The sequence below is a fragment of the Camelus bactrianus genome, chromosome 4 (assembly GCF_048773025.1).
Source record: "Camelus bactrianus isolate YW-2024 breed Bactrian camel chromosome 4, ASM4877302v1, whole genome shotgun sequence".
NCBI lineage: Eukaryota > Metazoa > Chordata > Mammalia > Artiodactyla > Camelidae > Camelus > Camelus bactrianus.
The window spans coordinates 27,445,874-27,465,006 of NC_133542.1; the positions used below are offsets into that span (position 1 = coordinate 27,445,874).

The window sequence follows — 19,133 nt, forward strand, 5'->3', positions numbered from 1 at the left end:
ATTTTGTTGTGTGTTTTAATAAGTGAGGCCTAATTTTGACCAAAATCTAGGTCACTGTACCATTCAGCACAGGCCCAATAACAGGGAATATGAAGGTGACATCTGACCAGCCACCGTGGTATCTAAGCCCATGTTAACCTCCACTGAGTTATTCAGCAGAAATCTTTTGAAATCTGCCTATAGTCCAGGTTCTGTGCTTGTTGATGGTGATGTAAAGAGTGTGGAGATATTCAGAGCTTAATAGGGTGCAAATATATACAGACACAAAATACAGAGAAATAGGAAATAAGAAGAAAAAGACTGTGAGAGTAGAGGCAGGACAAATTAATTCTATTTAGCAAACTATAGGAAGCTTTGTGAAGAAAGTGGTATTTCATATAAGAAGAGTAATTGACAACAAATTTATTTCCTTTTTCTCTCTTCCTAGCTCCATTCTTCCCTTCCTTTCCTTTCTCAAATATTTATGGAGTATGCACAGTGCTTAAATTCCTATGATAAGAGCTTTTGGCTCCAATCAGACATGAATCTGCTCTCAAACAGCTGGAAAAAAAAAAACAAACATTGAGCCAAGTATGGACATACCCTGTAGAAATTGATAAATGACATAAGGAAGTATAAGTATAGAACTATAAGACAAAGATAGAGAAAAGTTTGAAAAGTGGCTGAAAAAAATAGTCATCTTGATGTCTTTGCTGCATTGACTGTGTTGAAAACTTCTCCTGAATATCTGCAGAAGCATCTGAAGCTACACTCGGGGACATTGCTGCATCTGGGGAGCAGGGTGAAATCTGTAACTGAGATCCCCGAAGGACTGCTTTGTCTCTGGTCATTTGTAATCCCCAGCCTGTGAAGAGATATACTCCCTATTACATGGAAATCTACTTGTGAGTTCCTGAAAATCGTTTTCTGAAACCCTGTTTGAAAGACTCTTTACAAATAATTTCATGACTTGGTACAGCTTTCTTGCTAAAACTGTGAAGACTGAACTTGGTGGACACCAAAGTCTTAACAGGTTTGAAACGTTGCTGTGCTTCAGGTTTCACCCTCGTTTTTTGTAATTCTTTGCTTTTTCTCTCTTTCTAACCACTGAATCTTGAAGCACATTGTTTCATTAAGGAGATTGAGCACCCTCTACGTAGTTGATTGAGAGTCATTGACATCCTACAGCACGTCCCAGACTTGAAAGATAAGAGTCAGCCTTGTGCAAATGAAATTTTAAACAAATGCTGCTTTACCTTTCTCTCATTCTCTTCAACAATACCAACTTTGCTTGGTCAGGGAACCAGTAATAAAATTGTAGCTTCAAATTTAACTTTATTTCCAGGTTATATCCCATGACGTTGACATTTTCTAGATATTGAAACCAAGCTTTTCCTCTTTTAAAGAATCTTGTTATCCCTTCCAGGAAATCTTGGTGACCCATTGCCATCCTGTACCCCATTCTTGTCGCATTCAGCAAACGGAGCCGGCTCCATCAAATTTCCACCCTCTAGTGAGTGATTCATTATTAGCTTCCTGGTGACGACTTCATCTTTTTCTGTATTTTAAAATATCCCTTCACTTCAAAATGCTCTAGTATAAGATACAAACATTAAACAGAAGTAATGGCAAATTCTTTCTTTTCCATTTGGCTTTGCCTTGACTCCCCAAGACATCATTTGAAAAATATATAAAAATCATAAAACTTTAAAACTTAAAAATAAACATGAGGCAATTAGTTCCCTCAATGAAAACATTCACATTTTAAGGCTAAGATGACAAAAAAAAAAGTGCTGTTCCTTAACTTTACTAACAAAGCATCCATTTGCATTAGCATGAGTTGTATTTTTTAAAAGATGCTGCAAGTATATAAAGCTAGGTGGCCTCGGATTGTTTAAACACAATAGATTTAAAACAACAAAACCAAAACACACTTTTATTGATAGGAAATACTGAAATCCACTGCTTAATGTATGAGTTACTGGAACTTCTTGACAAATCACCTTTTAAATTTTAGCTGACAGCTTGTCATATATTAATTATAAATAATTGTAATATACGGCTATCATAATGCATGCAACACAAAAAATAGGAAAGGTAATTAGAGTCTAGCCTTTGTTTTCCCTCTTCACTTTCTTGCTCACAAGAGAAAAAAATGACCCAGTGTTTCACTTGGGTTGGGATAGTGCCAATGGTTAATGGAATGGCCCCACTCTACTAAAGAATTTAATGGGAATATCTATTTGTCACAGTCTCATGCTGTAATCTCCAGTAGCAGAGTCAATGGAAAATAGCATCGTACCATAACGTCCTCTACACATGGCAGGTGAGGGTAGAATGCGGCAGCCAAACTGAACAGAGTCAGGGTAGCAGGCCTGGCTTTTCTAGGCCTTTCTTTGGAGAAAGATGTGCATTACTTGGCTTTAAGAGAACACTGCTGCCTGACAGCTACAAGCAATGCTGCCCTGGAGAAAAAGGAAAGTGCATTTCTTTGATATGGAGAGAAGTGTGAATGTTTGCAAAGCGGGTCTCAAGATCTCTAGCCACCTCTTTGTCTACTGGAAGCGCACCTGTTTGTAAAGCTACTTTGGGATGTGGAATCAGAAAGACCAGGATTAGACATTGATTTTGATCGCCTCCCAGTTCTGAGTTTGAGGTTTCAAATCTGAAGAATGGGAAGAACAGCACCTAAATTTGCAGTGTTACTGGTGGAATCCAAAGGACTAAATGAGTCGGAAAATTAGCAGGTCACTGGAGTTGTCTTCCTCTTTTCTCTACTATTTAGGTGGAATTATAGTATAGTCTTACTACTTTATGTATGTATATCTAGTGTTCTCAAATGAATTCATATAGTGTTTAGTTTAGGAACTGTATTTTTTTAATTTTTTTTTAAATTTTATTTATTTGGGGGGGGAGGTAATTAGGTTTACTTATTTATTTTTTTAGAGATGGTACTGAGGATTGATCTCAGGACCTCATGCATGCTAAGTATGCGCTTTACCACTTGAGCTATACCCTCCCCACTAGGAACTCTGTTTTGTATGTATTTGTTTAATCTTTCTTATGTGCCAGGTCTGTGTTTGATCAAGAAATAAGCTCCTGAGAAATGTCACATGAATTACATTTTAAAAATTCTCTCAAACATTTTAACACCTGTAGAGATGAATATTTAAGTTACTTGAGGTTTAAAACTATTAATTGTTATCCCATGTATGCATTAAGCAGCAAATTAATGAAGTATATTAGGCGTAGCTAGCATCCACAGGAGGAGGTCTCAGATACTCATTTCAGTGCTTCATGCAACTGTTTACTATCTTCAGAACATGTCCTGTGAACCTATGTCATGTTTCTCTATTCTAACTGGATTTAATACAAACCATGGTAGCCTTCACAAAGAAAGTATGATCAACAACAATTATTCAGTCCCTTGCTTAATAATTTTTGATCAGAATAGAAGTAAAAACACAATAATTTGAAGCCAACCAGATGTAGTTTCTAAATTCCAGCTTGGCCACTAGCAATGTCAGCTTGGCCAAATTACTTCTGTTCCTGTTTCCTCACCTCATTATACAATGGGGCTGATAATACTAGGAGGGCAATTGTTAAGATTAGGGGTGAGGCAGAGGCTTTGAAACATTTTCTTTTAATCACTAGCCACATGATGGAAACATTAAGTTTTACAAAATGATACTTAATACATATAATATACATTCTTCTTTATTTTCTTCCCTACTTTTATTTCAAAAATTGGATGTGACCCAGTAGATTCATGACTCAGAAAAGGTCATGATGTACCTTTTGAAAAACAGTAGGATAGCCTGATGTTTAGTACATAATACAAGTGTAACAAATGATTACTGTTGCTGTCCTTACGATTATTTTCAGTCTTCTTTTTAGGATGCTCAATGATAGATGAGAATAAAATCTTTCGAGTACTTCTAGGAATTAACTTCCTTGGATGGGGTCCAAAATAGACTCATATCATATGCTGAATTATGCACTAGAGGGGGTTGTGCTATAGCAAAGCTCCCCTGTGCTATTCATCACAGAATGCTAGAGCTGAGAAGGAACTAAGCAATGGTCTAGTACCATTTCTTCATATTCCTTCCTGTAAATATTTATAGGTTTTAAACATTCCGTGTTTATTTCTCATTGGGTAAGTAGAAAAACTGACTTCTTCGATCCAGAACTGGGAGGTAAATAGGAATAGTTGAGGGGAGGGGAACACTGGGTCATGATATCTGGGTTTTTGTTCTCCTTTTGCCACCGAATAGTTGAGTCACCTTAAACTCTCAGGGACTCAGTTTCCATACTTGTATAATTAGGTGATTTCAACCGATGATTAGCCCACCACCCTTGATGTTCTTTTGACTTCAAATCTCCAAATGGTAAACTCTCCCAGAGGTTACAGTAGATGCCACAGGGTGCTCTGAAGGTATTAACGTTTGTGTGTTGGGCTGCAGTCTTATTCCCACAACTCAGATGTACAGAGAAAATGTGGCTCCATGTTTTTGCTTTCTTTCTCATATCACACTAAATATCGCTGTCTCTTTTGTATTATACTAGTTCAGTCTCTCCAGTCACTTCCTTCCACTGCTACTTTTTTCTCCAAGGTGTTTGGTTGTAGTGGGACAGGAACATCTAGGACCTCAATGGTGTCAGGAAAGTTGGGCCATGGGCTTTTGTCATTTACTTATACTATCTTCTGTTCTTCCAGTTTCTGGGTCCCTTTGCTTCTGCCTTGTTGCTACCCAAGATAAGCATCATCGTTAAATCTCTAGCTAATCGAACTTGCTACCAGTGAGTTACGATGATACTGTTTCTTCTTTGTGCTCCCAGAGGCTAATCAGACTTCCCAGCTGGGATCTTAAATAAGGTCAGACCTGGTCAGATCTCCTTAAATGAGGTGGATGGATGTGGGTCTCTACAACAAAGACAATAGCAGAGGAAATATCAGGCTTTTGAAAACTTTGTTTGTTCCTGTAATATCCAACTTTACAAGAGGCTTTGCAAGAAGAAAGAGGACTCCCCAGTTTATGGGGGAGGATGTAGCAATGAGAAAGCCAAATTGGAGTGTATACCTTTAATGGGAATCACCTGTGCAGAGGCTGAGCTTGCTGAATCCATCATCAGGGCACGTGGGGCAGGTGTCCATTGTACGTGCTCAGCCTTTTACTTCCTCATGTTATCAGAAAGCTCTGGAGGCTTGCACAGGAACAGATTTCTTGATTTTTACTAGGAGGCTAACCATTGAAAAAAAAGAACAAGGTAGAGTCATGCTAAGGTGATCCTACACCTCCTCCTATCTGACTCAAATTGTTGGAAAACTAAACTTCATTTAGCAAGACTCCTTTCAAAAATACGTGATTTCTTTTTCAAGCACTCAGGGGGCAGAGGATTACCAACCAATCCTTCAGTTCTTTTCAGGAGCACAGCGCACAAACGGTGGGAACAAATGGGCAGCTTGAGACAACAGTCAGGATGCCTGATCATTAGGCTGAATATAAGGGGGTCTGCTTACCTTTGCTCTTTCAAAGACAGCCTTGAGCCTACAGGAATAAATATTGTGTGTTTGTGCTGGCCTGAACACAGAACGGGCAAGGGGGGTGGCTGGAAGCCTTGACTTTAACCTTTCTGACCAGGTCTCTAATAGAATTTTGGTAGGCCAATTGCCAATGGTTGCTTCCAGCTGCTGACTTTTTCCACATGCTGGAGATCCTTGAGGAGTAAAGAAGGTTAAAATTTGCCTCTTTAGCTAACAATCTGTATAGTGTGTTCTGTGGATGAAGCTTGTATAGCCCAACAACTGAGTGCATGTCCAGAGAGAGGGTTTTATGGTGTCCTTCAGCAAAGACCGGGAGCACTGTATTTTCAACATCATAAAAGCAAGTGGCATGGAAGCAAAAGAGTTATTACACTAAGATTGATTTGATACTTCGCTTTCTTTCTGACTCCAAAGTGGATCTACCAAACATCGCTGAATGAGGATACCAAGGTGAACTGGGGCAGCGGACACAAACAGTGTCTGAAGAGCCCACGCTCCTTATATTATTATAACTGCTTTGAATGGGGCGCGACCAGCATTTTTCCTCCCGTGTGCTGAGACACAGAGGAGGAAGCGCCCGGGTCTGCATCTCTTAGGAGATGAGTGAATTTGTCAGAGGGGGTCTTTTCTTGTCTGGTGGATGGATACTGGGGAGTGACGTCACCCAGCCCCCACCTCTGCAAGTGTGAGTTTGAGTGTGTGTGTGTGTGTGTGTGTGTGTGTGTGTGTGTGTGTGTGTGTGTGTGTGTGTGTGTCTCGCGCCTCCTTCGCCCAGCTTTCCTGCCTCCTTCCCTCCAGCTCTCCGGCCCTCTCAGTGGGTCAGTGGTCTAGATTCAGGGATTCGCCAGCGGGCGCAGCGGGCCTGGCTTTCCCTGCGCCCGGGCGCACCCCCATTGCCACTCTCGTGCTGGCAACGCGCGCACACAATCCCCCAGCGCTGAGGGATTCAATGGGATCCCCAGCACGTTACGAGGATTTTAGAAATCACCCAGACAAGGAAACAAAGAGAGGAGCTTTTCCAATCACTTTCCTGAGCTTTTTCATTTGATTTCCTCACCAAACCACCTCGCCTTCCACCGTAACCACCCGGTTCACGCCAGGTCCAAGGACTGGGCTGAACTGGCCATCCCTCCTCCTGGCCCTTGATTCCACGCAGGCCAGTCTCCAGGCATCGCCTAGCCCCCTCTCCCCCGCCTCTCCTGTCCCCCGCGCCAGCCTCAGTTTCTGGTTGCCTCTCTCGTGCGCTTCACTTTTGGGGGGAAGAAGACAAGAAGGGGAGGGAGGCGCTGAGGAGGGCAACCGAGTTACTATTCGTGGCCAAAGAATCCTTTTTAAAAGCAGCAGCAGCAGGAAGGAGGAAACAGGAGAGGCGGAGGGAGGAGAGGATACGAGGCCCCGGACCCCCCAGCCGCGAGCGGCGGAGCGTCGAGGAGCGGGAGGAGGAGGAAGAGCAGGAGGAGGAGGGCGAGGAGACACACAGCGGCAGCGGCGGCGGCAGCGGGAGAAGCGAGCGCTAGGCGAACAGGAGGAGTGGGAGGAGGAGAAACTGCCTCGGAAGCCGCGGGCTCAGACGGGCCAGGAGGACGGCCCGTGAAGAGGAGGAGGAGGAGACGGAGGAGGAGAAGAAGGGGGTAGGGGTGGAGGGAGGGCGGGGTGGGGGGGGGACGCGCTCCTTTGGATGCTGAATTTCGGGTTTTTGGACTCACTCGCTGACTCTCCTCCACTTCCTCGCTCTGGACTGGGTTGGCCGCGCGAGGGCCAGGCGGCTGCAGCTACTGGGGGTACTCCCGCCGCGGGGGCCGCAGCTCCGCGGGATTAAATCCGCCACCCGGAGGCAGGGACTGGGGAAGGCGCGGGCTGAGCGGCCGTGGCGGGGCGCGAAGGCGCTGGAGGAAAGTGCTGGTGACCGCGCGGGAGGTGGTGGTGGCGACTGCCCGGAGCCAACATGACCAGGTGAGTCCCCTAAGCTGACCTGGCCCGCCCGCCTGAGTCCTCCCCTCTGCTCCCGCGGCTCGCCCTGAGTCTGGCTCCGGCAGCCGGCGCCTCCCGGGCCGGAGCCACACACTCCCGCGTCTGCGAGCCCAGCGCCCCGGCACCAGAGCGCACAGTTTGCTCTCCTTGGGCAGAGGTCCTCCCCTGCACGGTTCATTTCTTGCTTTACAGCCTCAGACCAGGGAGAGTGGCAATTCTAGAGAGTGAAGGTGTTTGGGTCTGTGTATTTGTGCGATCCCCGCTTTCTCCTCCTGGGGTGGGCGTAGAATTGGGGAAATGGTGGAGTGGTGGGGCAGCCCGACCCTACCCAGGGATTCTGGCACTGCATTTTTTTTTTTTTAAAGAGGCAATGATTACTGTTTTAAGGAGGGTTGACTTTGGTAAGAGGGTGACTTCTTTTTCTTTCTTTCCTTTAAACTACTGGAGAGGAGAAATAGCAGGAATCAAAGTCTACGCGGCTGCCATAGAGGAGGGGGTTTGTTTTGGAGACCTTTCCATGGCAGAATCAAAGCTCTTAGTTCTGCTGAGGAAATCCAGTATTCTTAGATACTCATTCTTTAGGGAAGGGAACACAGAATTTATAATGAAAAGACCAAGTTGTAGGAAATATTGTAAAAAGAAAACCACGAACAACCCAAACGTTCTTTGCTTTTCTATTGATTTACTGTAGCTTTTACAAAGGCATGTAGAAATCTTGAATTGTTTCTCTGAGAGGTTGCTTTCTATTTAGAAGCATTAACAAATTAAATCAGTTTTCTTATGCTTTAAAAAGAATTTTTGAACTCTAGAGTGAGCTTTGCTCTCATTAATTGGTTGCTTCAGTATTGTGCATAGTAGTTCCATTCTCCAAAACCTAGACCATCACAGTCCACTTGTATTATTTCCAGCTTGCTTCCCGGATTAGGACTTGCCTAATGTCTCCTTTCTTTTCTAAAATTCTCCTTGTGATCCCCCAGACAAACCTACAGTTTGTGCCTTAAGCACCCAGGAAGATTCCTGAGGGATCGCTCCCCTGTATTTTCTCTTAAACTTTTCTTCTTTTTTTGCCCCCATTTACATGCCCACAGTCATGGTACCAGTGACTTAGAACAGAGCATGCACATTTTGAGCCTCTCACTAGTAACTACTTGTGACTTGATGTAGACTTGCTGTTGGACTTCCAGAGCTTCAAACATACACCTTTCCCTTTGGTGTGTTCCTTCCAATGATTCTGTAGCACACATATGGGGAGTTAGTCCAGTCATTTACATGTCTAACCTTTTTGGCTATTCTATCTGTTTCAAAGTGTACACACTCACCACTCAACTTGAGTAAAACCAGGGTAATGTACTGCGAAGACTTGAAATATTCTGAATTAAAGGAATATTTAGATGATACCAATTTAAAGACTATATTATCTGGGTAAAATGTTGATATCCAGGCCAAAGCTTAATAGATATTATACTTATTTTGAAAAGATCCCGTTATATGCCGCAGATAGGTGTTATTTTATTGGCTTAGTAAAGAGAGAATACAATTTCAGTGCTCAATGTTTGAATTCTTGAAACAGACAACCTAAATGGACAATAGAAAGAAAAATTCCCTACCTCCCACCTCCCGTAATTATGTACTGTAGTTTGCTTTTCAATGGAGCTAGCAATTCTGTGACAGATTTCTTAAATTCACCCTCACGCTATCAGCTATTATTGTACTTTCAAAGTGTGAAATTGACAAGCTGGTCAGTTTCATGAATTCAGCTGTCAGATTGTGTCCAGTTAAAAATTGCTAAAAGCTATAAATGTGCCTGCCTAGAATTTTCTTTTTTTAAAAGAAAGACAGCTAGAGGATGAGGATTAAGAGGTGTTATTAATTGTAGATCTTTTTAAATAGGTGCACTCCAATGTAAGTTTTATCACTGGCTGCTTTGAGGAAGCACATTTAGATATCTACTATTTTGAAAGTGGTATTCAGTTTGTATCTATATTTCATTTTAAATAGTAAACACTTTACATACCAATAATCTGTCTTTAAAGTCCTCAATAATAATTTAATAGAAACGATATTTGAAGGGGAAAAGTGCTTCTTGAATATATTTTAATATATATGAATAATATATTACTTTTGTAATGACATGTAAAGAGGTGGATGAATCAAATATTTTACTGTGGAGGTTATGTAACACAAATTCTTCTTAGACCTGTGCAGATGTAGTTACTAAAGTAATAAAATGCAGTGCTCCATTTTAAGATACATGTATTTTAGTAGATAATCATAAAAGCAAAACTGCTTAAAGTATTAAATACGATGATTTGATTTGCTTTTTAAGATTGACATTCATTTAAAGCCAGAATGTCTCAAAGTCGAGAACTAAGAATCGGAATCCCCTCATCTGCTGCTATTTGCTAAGCCACTAGGGGCCTGTATAACTGTTCTTATATCCAGGAGATACCCTGGTGTGGCATATACAAACCCTTCCTAGAGAGACATTAGACAAAAAAAAAAAAATTAGGTAGGCATTCCCCTAAGTTTTTGTTTTGTGTTTTTAGCCTATTAACTCATCCTCTGATGTTAATCATAGACATTGATTAAAGGGTTTTTCAAGAACATTGTTTAGAGCTTCTCTGAAACTATGGTAGTGTAAGGATGACTTTTCATAGATAGTATGAAACATAGGAGAGATATTTGTGCAAATTCATATGTGATCCCAGTTTCTCGGTGTGTGGCAAGGATAAACAAGTAGGAACATTAATAATTTCCTTTATTAGACTGATAAGGATGTTATTTGCATAATGTAAGGTTAAAAAAGAAATGAAGTAGAATTACTTTAAGGAATGTGTAGTCATAGATTGATGGTGTGATTAAACTAGCTTTGTAAGTGCTGTGCAAGTTGTATGGAAGGAGAATCCGAGGCTGTGACTACAGTTTAGTCAGTACTTGAGGGACCTGCACTGAAGATGCACCATACATTTTTACGTGTCAGTTTCACAAATTTGAAATCGACCAGCTGTGGCAATCTTGATAGACATTGGGCAATAAGGTCAAGTATACTTACACTGTTCTTTTGTTGATTTTCAGTTTTTCAAACTGACAGGGGTGACTGTTTGTATAAGAGTGCACTGTAAGTATTTGCATATTGGATTTCCTTCAGACCAAACTTGATTTATCAAGCCATTGAACATTCCTATATTTAAAAGGATTCTAAGGATAACTAAGAATTCATTAATACAATCACATTTGGCAAGTGCTGTTTCAGGAAAGATGAATTTCTCAAGGTGATTTTGCTTTAAAACTACCCTTCTTTAGTTTCAGTGTGTATTTGTGGGTAGCCTGAGAGCTAAAGTATTTGTATGCTCTAATTTATGATCCTGAGAGCATCAAACTTTTAGGCTCACATCTTTAAATGTATACATTTAACCTTTGGTCAAGGGTTGCCCTTTTAAATCCCAAAACTTTCTGGAAATCTCCAAAATAAACTTCACATTTAAAGTGATGTCCTCAACTTAGTGGCCTCAAAATATACTTTTGGGATTCGTATTATAAACAAAGGCATATGACGTGACAAATAGAAAGGTGTAATTATTCATTTTTCCAAAGTATTCAAATAATGTATTTTTTTTTCCTAATTTCTTAAAAGGATGGTAGTTTTTGGTTAAGGTTTGTTTGAGTAAATGAGTTATGTTTTAAGCTAGGCCCTATTCTGAGTGTCTTACTGCCTTATGGAGTATTTTCTTTTCTTTGTACTGTTTGGTTTCTTTGAAGAAATCTTTTAGGAAACCTTCTTACTTGTGATGGCACAAAGGCAACTTGCAGCCTCAAGCAAAGTCAGTGTTTAAAAACATTTCTTTTTATATTATCAATGATTTGCCAAGAGCAAAGAGAAGAGTTCTCTATGTGAACTACAAGATTGAGGATTACTATATAACATATCAACAGTAGAAACCTTTATAATGTGGAAGAAGATTGCTTAGAATGGATTTGTCAGTAAATTTCATTCCAATAAGCATCACTTATTTAAGCTTCTGTAACTTCATATGTAGCACAGTGACATTTCCAGCAAAGGACAGATTTGTTTGGGGATATGTTTTCAATATGGATAATCTCATTTGCTTTTAATTAGTAGTTGATAACACTTATGAAAACGTCATGCTTGGCTTGCATTGACAATTAAATGTAGCCAAATCCACCCCCCCAACATTTTACAAATAAAAATGTATTTCAGCTCTCCACAGTCAAGCCCTTGAGAAAGATAGCTAAAAGAATAAATGGCTTGTGCTTATTGATTGTTCATTATATGAAATTGTAGCCTCAGATGTAAAAGTTACGCATTGTCTTTACATCATAAGTCTTGAGGAGGTCAAAGAGCAAATGCTTATACATTACAGAAGTCTCTGACCTAATGCAACCTAAAAAATAGAGTCATAACAATGGTGTGAGACTGGAGCATTAATGAAATAGAATTCTTGAAAGATGTAATCCATAAAATTACATTTCAGGCCTATGTCCCTTGTTTCCCCTTTAATAAATTACCCATTTGCTTTCATGTAATCAACGGTTTGCGTTTTCTTAACATTTTATTTATAAAATATTTTTAAAGCAGTCATTAGAGTAATTTAAGTACTGCTTCCAGATACACTGCTGCGCTCCTCGAAGTAACTTGTTGGGGAAAAAACAATTGCAAAAATAGCCTGCAAAGTCCTGCCTCTTCCCTTTCAAAATAACTCAGTATTTTTCTGTTCATTGTATTCTGTTTGATGATGATATTATTTAATGGGATCACATCAGTACTTGTCAGTTACTCTATAGCTTTTTTAAAAAATTATCAAAAACAAAGAGCAAAACTGAATTTGTTAATTTTTTTTGGCTTTTCAACCTCTGCTGCCCCCCAAATCAAATCCCTGTATGTCATAGTTCAGTAAATTAAATGAAAAAAGATGACTATTTGGAATGCTAAGGTAACTGATTCTGTCTGCAAGCCAGAAGGACGAACAATATTGAGACAACTTGAATATTCCTTGCTCCCCATCTGCGGCAATCAAGCCTTGCTTTCCTTTGCAAATGGCCGCTCTTAGATGGCAGGCTTCTCTTTGGCTTCTTCAGCATTTGTTAACAAAATGCAAGGGCAAAAGCAGCCATCTGAAGCTAGGCTTTCTCCTCTTTTTTGAATTCACTGACCAGAAACATGAGTTCACTTTGACATTCAGATAACAATGTCAGGAGCGTTGTGACCTTTCCCATATTGCTATTTACTGGATTTAAACATTGTAACTCTGTCAGTTTTATGAGATTGATTGAATTTATAAATTCTCAATTGTCTTTTTTTTTTAACAGCCCTCAAGCCATATTCTTTAATGTAGCAGTAGCTAACTAAATCGAGATTTGTGAATTGTATTTAGACAATTGTGCTTCTCCGTATTGCTTTGAGATTAGAAGATAGCGCTTTTTCAAATATATGAAATGATCATCTTAATCATTGGGTCACAAGTAACAAGTGATTTCTTTTTTTAAGCTTTAGGAAACAGACTCCTTTTATTAGCAAAAAAACTTTACATTAGTACTGATTTCATAAATAATTGAAAATCAATTACTGTTTATTCTTATTTAAACATGCAGGTATATAGTGTACATAAAGATAATGCTAAAGATTGCAAAATCTGGACCAGCTTCCTTCCTTCCTTTGTTTTTTTTTTTTTTTCTATTGGCTACAGTGAAAAGAACATAAATTTAATGCAAGAAAAACTGTATTTATGCCTTAGTTTTGTCACTTACTATCTGTGGGTTCTTGAGAGAAATTCATAACATTCTAGGGTCTTGTTTCACCATCTGTAAAATGGAGAAAAGAGCCATAGATTTGATGAATATCCAAGTAGATAAGTACTTGTCTTATTATGTATTTTAAATTAAATTCCTGGATGTAGGAGTCACGTAATGGACATGCTATATTCAATAATGCTTGTTTGTATGCTGAGGTTCTGCTGTCTTTAGCTATCTGCTATGAATTGTTGCTGATTTAAAAATGAAGATGCATTGGCTGTGGGTGTTTGTGTACATCTGCCCTGTGTGCACTGTGTTGTGTTCATGGTATAATTATTACAGATGCTGGGACCACCTTTTCCTCTCCAGCATGTATATTGAAGCCTGTACACATCAGTATGCCACAGTACACTGTTTATCTTAGAAAGCTTTTAAAGGGAAAGCTAGACATAATTTTACTAAAATTGTACAAAGACAGCATTTTGCTTGAAAGTCACAAACGTATTAATAGATTCCTGATGATATTTGATGTGGAGCTACAGTCTGGGGGAAGAAATGTTTAGAAAAGCAGTTAATTAAAATGCTGAACTGACAGAATTGCTTTTTTTTTTTTTTTTTTTTTAATGGTAGTGCATCTTAGAAAGCTCCTTAGCTCTTTGCCCAGTGCAGCTGTCCTTCCATGAAAGATCAGGTTTCAAGAACAATGATGGATGGTGGGTGCCTGTAGCCAGTTGTGGGGTTTGCTCTGAGGTCAAATGTATTGATGGAGGATAGGAATTTACTGCCTTGTCTCTCCCTAAGATCCACCAGTACCATTTCACAGAGAAAAATTAGACTAGACACATCAAATGCTGATCCAGTGTTCCATTATAGGCCAAAAGGACATTTGTTTTCAAAGTTTAAAATAAAATTTTCCTCCATCTCATTCCTACTGCTCTGGCCCACCTAAAGGGACACGTGGAGCACGCAGGAATGGTTTCTTCCTGCATAGGTAGGCCCCCTCCTCCCTGCAAAAGCAGATTTGAACTGCTTGTAATCATAACTTAATTGAAATATTATTAAAGAATTTTGAGAGAGAAGCAGAATACGTCCACTAGTTTTGACTTTTCTGGTGGAAATAATTCACTATGTGGTTTTTAGATACATGGTTTTATATCTGAATTTAAATGAATCTATCGAGGGTGTTTGGCTAATTGGTAATAATAGTCATTCTCCTGGAAATGTCTTAAATATTATAACTTTACTTACTGACTAAGTAATGATTTTCACTTTTTTCTTCAGGGGAAAAAGGAGGGAAGTACAATATTTTACTAGAGGAATAAATTTTGGGGAGCCTCCTCCATTAGAAATATCTCCTGGATGGAAGTTCTCTCTGAGTTCCTTCTTTGACTCTCACTTTCTTCATCACCATTTCCCCTTTGTTCGATATTTGGTCCTCTATGTCTCCATCTCCATTCTAGACTCTTACTGTCGCTTTATCTGTGGCCCTCTTCAGGTCATTGTCTATATTCTCTACTGGGATATTCTTATCTACTTCTCACAGAATCAGTAATTTCTGCATAGGTGACACCCAAAATAAATTTTCTAACTTCTCTCTGTTGTTCCAGACCTGAATTTTTTATCTGCTTGTTAGATGGTTGAGAAATAGAAGACTCTTCTGTATCCCACATTCTGCATTTTATAAACCTAAAATATAATCTTTCATCCATACTTATGGCTACTTCTTTTTTCTTACCTCATTTTCTCATTTCCCCTTTTCAGTTCTTCCTAAAAACTTTTGCTTTCTAAAATGCAAACCTTCTCAGCTCTACATATTCAAGTGCTAAATTCTGAGCCCAGCAGTCAGAGCCCTTTGCAGTTAAGTCCTAACTTGTGTGTCCAGCCTCCTCAACACAGCACCAGATGCTCTGTCCTGCCACAGTATCAGAGTCCCTGCCATCAGGGAGAAGACTGCCCTCGGGCACCTCTTTGGTTTTATCAATACTGTTCTTGGAATCCCCTTTCTCTCCTTGCCAGCTGTCCTAACTTGCATCCATTGAAATCCTCCTAATTATTCTCTCATTTTCTAATTCTCAAGTGGTGTATGCCATTTTTTTTTATTTTAGTTTGAGTTGAATTTAATTGAAATCATGAATGTGAAGAATAATTATTCACTTGAGACTTCTGAGGGTACTCAGGACGTTGAGATAGGCGAAAAAATTTTTCTTTTAATTTTCTGGATATTAGAAGTACAGTAATTGTGGTTGATGTATAAAGTTGTGAAAGTGATACTTGCTAAAATTTACTGAGCGCTTACTGTGTGCCAGGCATTCAGCATAGCACGTTCCTTTCAGTATCATGTTTAATCTCTTTAATAACTTTATGTAAGTTGTAGGCTTTTCTTATCATCAGTTTATTCAAGAGGAAGCTGATTCATAGAGAGGTAGAATATTTGCCCAGGGTTGCATAGCTCAATACAACAAAGATAGGACTTAATGCCAAGATTTTAAGTTATGTTTCCAGCTTTTATCCATTCCATTCTTAATCCCTCAATATAGTCTTGTGTCTGACATGAATTGTTGAAAAATGTTTTTCACGTTTACCAGGCAAGTATACCTAATGACATGGTGCTTTCTTAATCCAAATTCAAGAAAAATCTTAGACATCATGTAGGTTTTCCTCTTACCATTTCTGAAGAGTCTCTTGTTTTCCTTTCTCTGCTTGGGACTAGGGGCATTGAATTTTTTAACTTAAGCAGTTTGGTTTGGATTGGGTGACCTTTTTCTCTTTTTTTTCCTTAGTTGCCTTCAGCTTTAAAATTGTATGCTTTCAGGCCAGTGACGGAACTGCCTGGGCTCTGGGGTCAGTCCTGGAGCAGAAGTGGTTAAATAAAATATATCCAGTAAGGATAGGTTTTTTCTTGTTTTGTTTTGTTTTGTTTTTTTAATCACAAAGGCTGGCATTTTCATAGCTGCCCAGTATTTAAGGAATCAAACACATTTTTACAAAGAGAACTATAGATCCAGCAGAGATACCTGTAGAGCAGCCTCCCATCAAAGAAATGAAATTATGCCAACTGACTGATACATGTGCATTCTATTTACTGGCAGCCTGCCCTACACTATTGTATCTGGGAACTTTTGTCAATTATAGTGTCTTCTAAAATACTCTATTTTCACTGCTCACTTGTTAATTTTACTATCAAAAACAGATGGATGATTTGATAAGCTTGTCTCCATTTAACCCATTTTATAAAAGTTTAGCTTTTTCCTTTTTTTGTAAGGCCTCACTGACCAATTTCTGATTAACTATGGTCTTATAAATAATACAAGACAGAATTTTACATTTGTTTGATGATTTGGAAAATTATTTTTTCTCTGATAGTATGGCACCCTGAAGTTTTAAATCAGACATGGTACATAAAATAAAGTTACATGGAAAATGCTTTGGTCTTTTATAGCTCTTACAGTATGTCAGTAATTAGGTCTTCTTTGCCCAGATTTCTAAAATTCTTCTCACTTAAATACACTGCCCTATTAAGCCATGTTTTCCTGTGAGTTCCCTATAAACAGACCCTCCCAGGAGCCTGGAGCCATGTGTACTACCTTCTTCAGGTAGTGAGGGTTCTTCCACAATTATGTTCTTAATAAATGCTTTTTGATGATAATAGGTACAAATTAAGAATGACAAGTTCAATAAATAGTATGCATATTCAGCTGCTACTTTAAGAAATGATTGCCTAAGTGTATTTGAACTGAATCTGATTTTTGCTCTGGTCCAGATTCAACTTGCATCTGATCTATTTTTGTCCAAAAAAAAAATTTAGGGAATATATAATTTAAATTTTTTTTCTTTTTTTAAAAAATTGAAGTATAGTCAGTTTATAATGTGTCAATTTCTGGTGTATAATATCATTTAAATCTTGATTTTAAATTTATCACTCAAAATCTGTTTTCTCTAAATAATGTCTTGTTATTCCAAGTATACCGAAGTCAATATTGACTTTCTTTCATCCAGAATTTTCACTGCCCATTAATATGTCAGCTGGCATCCGTTGGCAAGGCCCTTGTCATCTTCGCCTGGATTGCAGCCTCTCTGTGTTTCGTTGGGAACTCAGTAGAGTTGCTTTGGTGCTCTGTAGCCAGCGTGATCATTAAGAAACTCAAATCTGAGCATGTCATCCCTCTCCTTCAAATATTCCAGTGGATCTCCATTCCCCTCTTTGGAAAGCTTGATATATTCAGCAAAAGTCACCTAGCCCTCGCTGTCCTTCTCCCTGCCTGATCTCTTGCCACCTTGTCGTTCTTATATTCATTTTCTCTGTTTCCCTCCCTCCACCTGCAACATACATACATTACAGCCATACTAAAGAGTTTGCTATTTCCCTGATGCACTAGTTTGACCATCTTTGTGTAACTGATTTCCCCTTCCCGTGTGGAAATTCCCTTCTGTTCCATTTTTGCTTGACTTCCATCTTCCTTTGGGTCTTACCTTAGCTGACAACTCATCCAGGAAGTCTTCCTGTCCTGCCAAGCCTGGATACCCCTTCTTTATGGACTTAAAAAAAGATGTAGATACATTTTAAATGTAGCGTCTATCAGAATGAATTCTGATTCATTACAAGTTCCTCAAAACCAAGACCTAAGTCTCTTCCCCGGTGTATCTCAAGCACCTATCCCATGGCCTGGCTCAGTGCAGTAGTAATATTGGCACATTATTGTTGAATAATCCATGAACAAATTAGCATGCCCAGAAAAATCAGGGGTGAATTAATTCATGGCCCAAATCTTACAATCTGTTAGGTTTAATATTTAACTCTACAATTTAGGATATTTTCAGTTGCTCTTCAGTAACTAATTTTATTTTACTTGAGCTAAGTTCCACTTACCTAGTTCCCTACCAAACCAAGACAAAGCCAAATCTGTGTATACTGTGTGCAGCTCTTCATATGCCACTAGACAAGACAAATCTGCCTTTACATCTGGCTGTGGTAGGCATTCCCAGATGCACTTAATTCTGACACATGGTCATTATTGAACCAAAAGCCATTGCCTGGCATGATTATAGCTCGTATTTGTTTTCGCTTTAAGGGGCCTCATCCAGGCTGCCAAATGTACAACAGGTGCCTTAGGTTTATACTTGCCAATCTGTTGTTATTCAAATGACCGCCCTAACAGAGACTAATGGTATCTAATAAAACTGATCTCAGTTCTGGCAAGCCAGGCTTCTGAGAGCAAGAGCGATAGGAACTGCCGTGTGGAAATATGCTGGTGCTGATCACGCCTGGTGGAACATACATCTTTTAGAAGGTGACATATGTCTCACACACAGGCCCCTTGTTTATGCTGGGCTGTGGACATTTTCCACAGCCCAGTGTTACTGGAACCCTAGGATTTGCAACATCTAATCTTATTTTAGATGGGCTCCCCGGGTGGCATTGAGACAGGACTCGCTGTGCCAGCTTATCAGTGAATGGCTGTGTCATGTCTGTAAGGCACAGCCAGGCACTGTTTTAATGCCAAACAATTGGCATGTGTGACTGCTTTTATTTCCTGTCATCTGAAATTTGCCTCGCTGATTTAGTAAGGCCTGTAAAGACTTCAGTATTAACAGAGATAGCTCAGAGAGGAGTGTGTCACTTTGCAAATAGGAGCAAATGTTCACCTGCATTCAAATAGTATATATGATTTTGTGGGGTTTTTCAGGCCTTATAGGAAGCTGGTCTAAGGAAACCGTTGTCACCAAAAGAAGTGACTTCTGGACAACTGGCCACAAAAGTCAAGTCTCAGTGATAATAAGCATTAGAAACAGGTCTCACAAGGATATGAAATGGTTTTTTTTTTCCCCCTGCAAGGATCTTAGAGACCTCATTTTTATTCACTCAGTCACCTGCTCTCTCATTTATGCA

At 39.4% G+C, this 19,133-nt stretch overlaps 1 protein-coding gene across 18 annotated transcripts in view; it reads left to right on the forward strand.

Annotated features, from left to right (window-relative positions):
• PTPRD (protein tyrosine phosphatase receptor type D) overlaps positions 1-19,133 on the forward strand; it is a 1,875,536-nt gene that overhangs the window by 1,384,634 nt on the left and 471,769 nt on the right. For 10 of the 18 annotated variants that reach the window (XM_074361571.1, XM_074361582.1, XM_074361576.1 and 7 more), the window contains exon 1: positions 7,163-7,477. The exons of 4 other annotated variants lie outside the window; for them this stretch is intronic. The gene's annotated coding sequence lies outside the window, so the exon portion shown is untranslated. Of the gene's footprint in view, positions 1-7,161; positions 7,478-19,133 lie in introns of those variants that run through there. 4 more of the 18 variants (XM_074361578.1, XM_074361585.1, XM_074361581.1 and 1 more) reach the window with 1 other exon arrangement.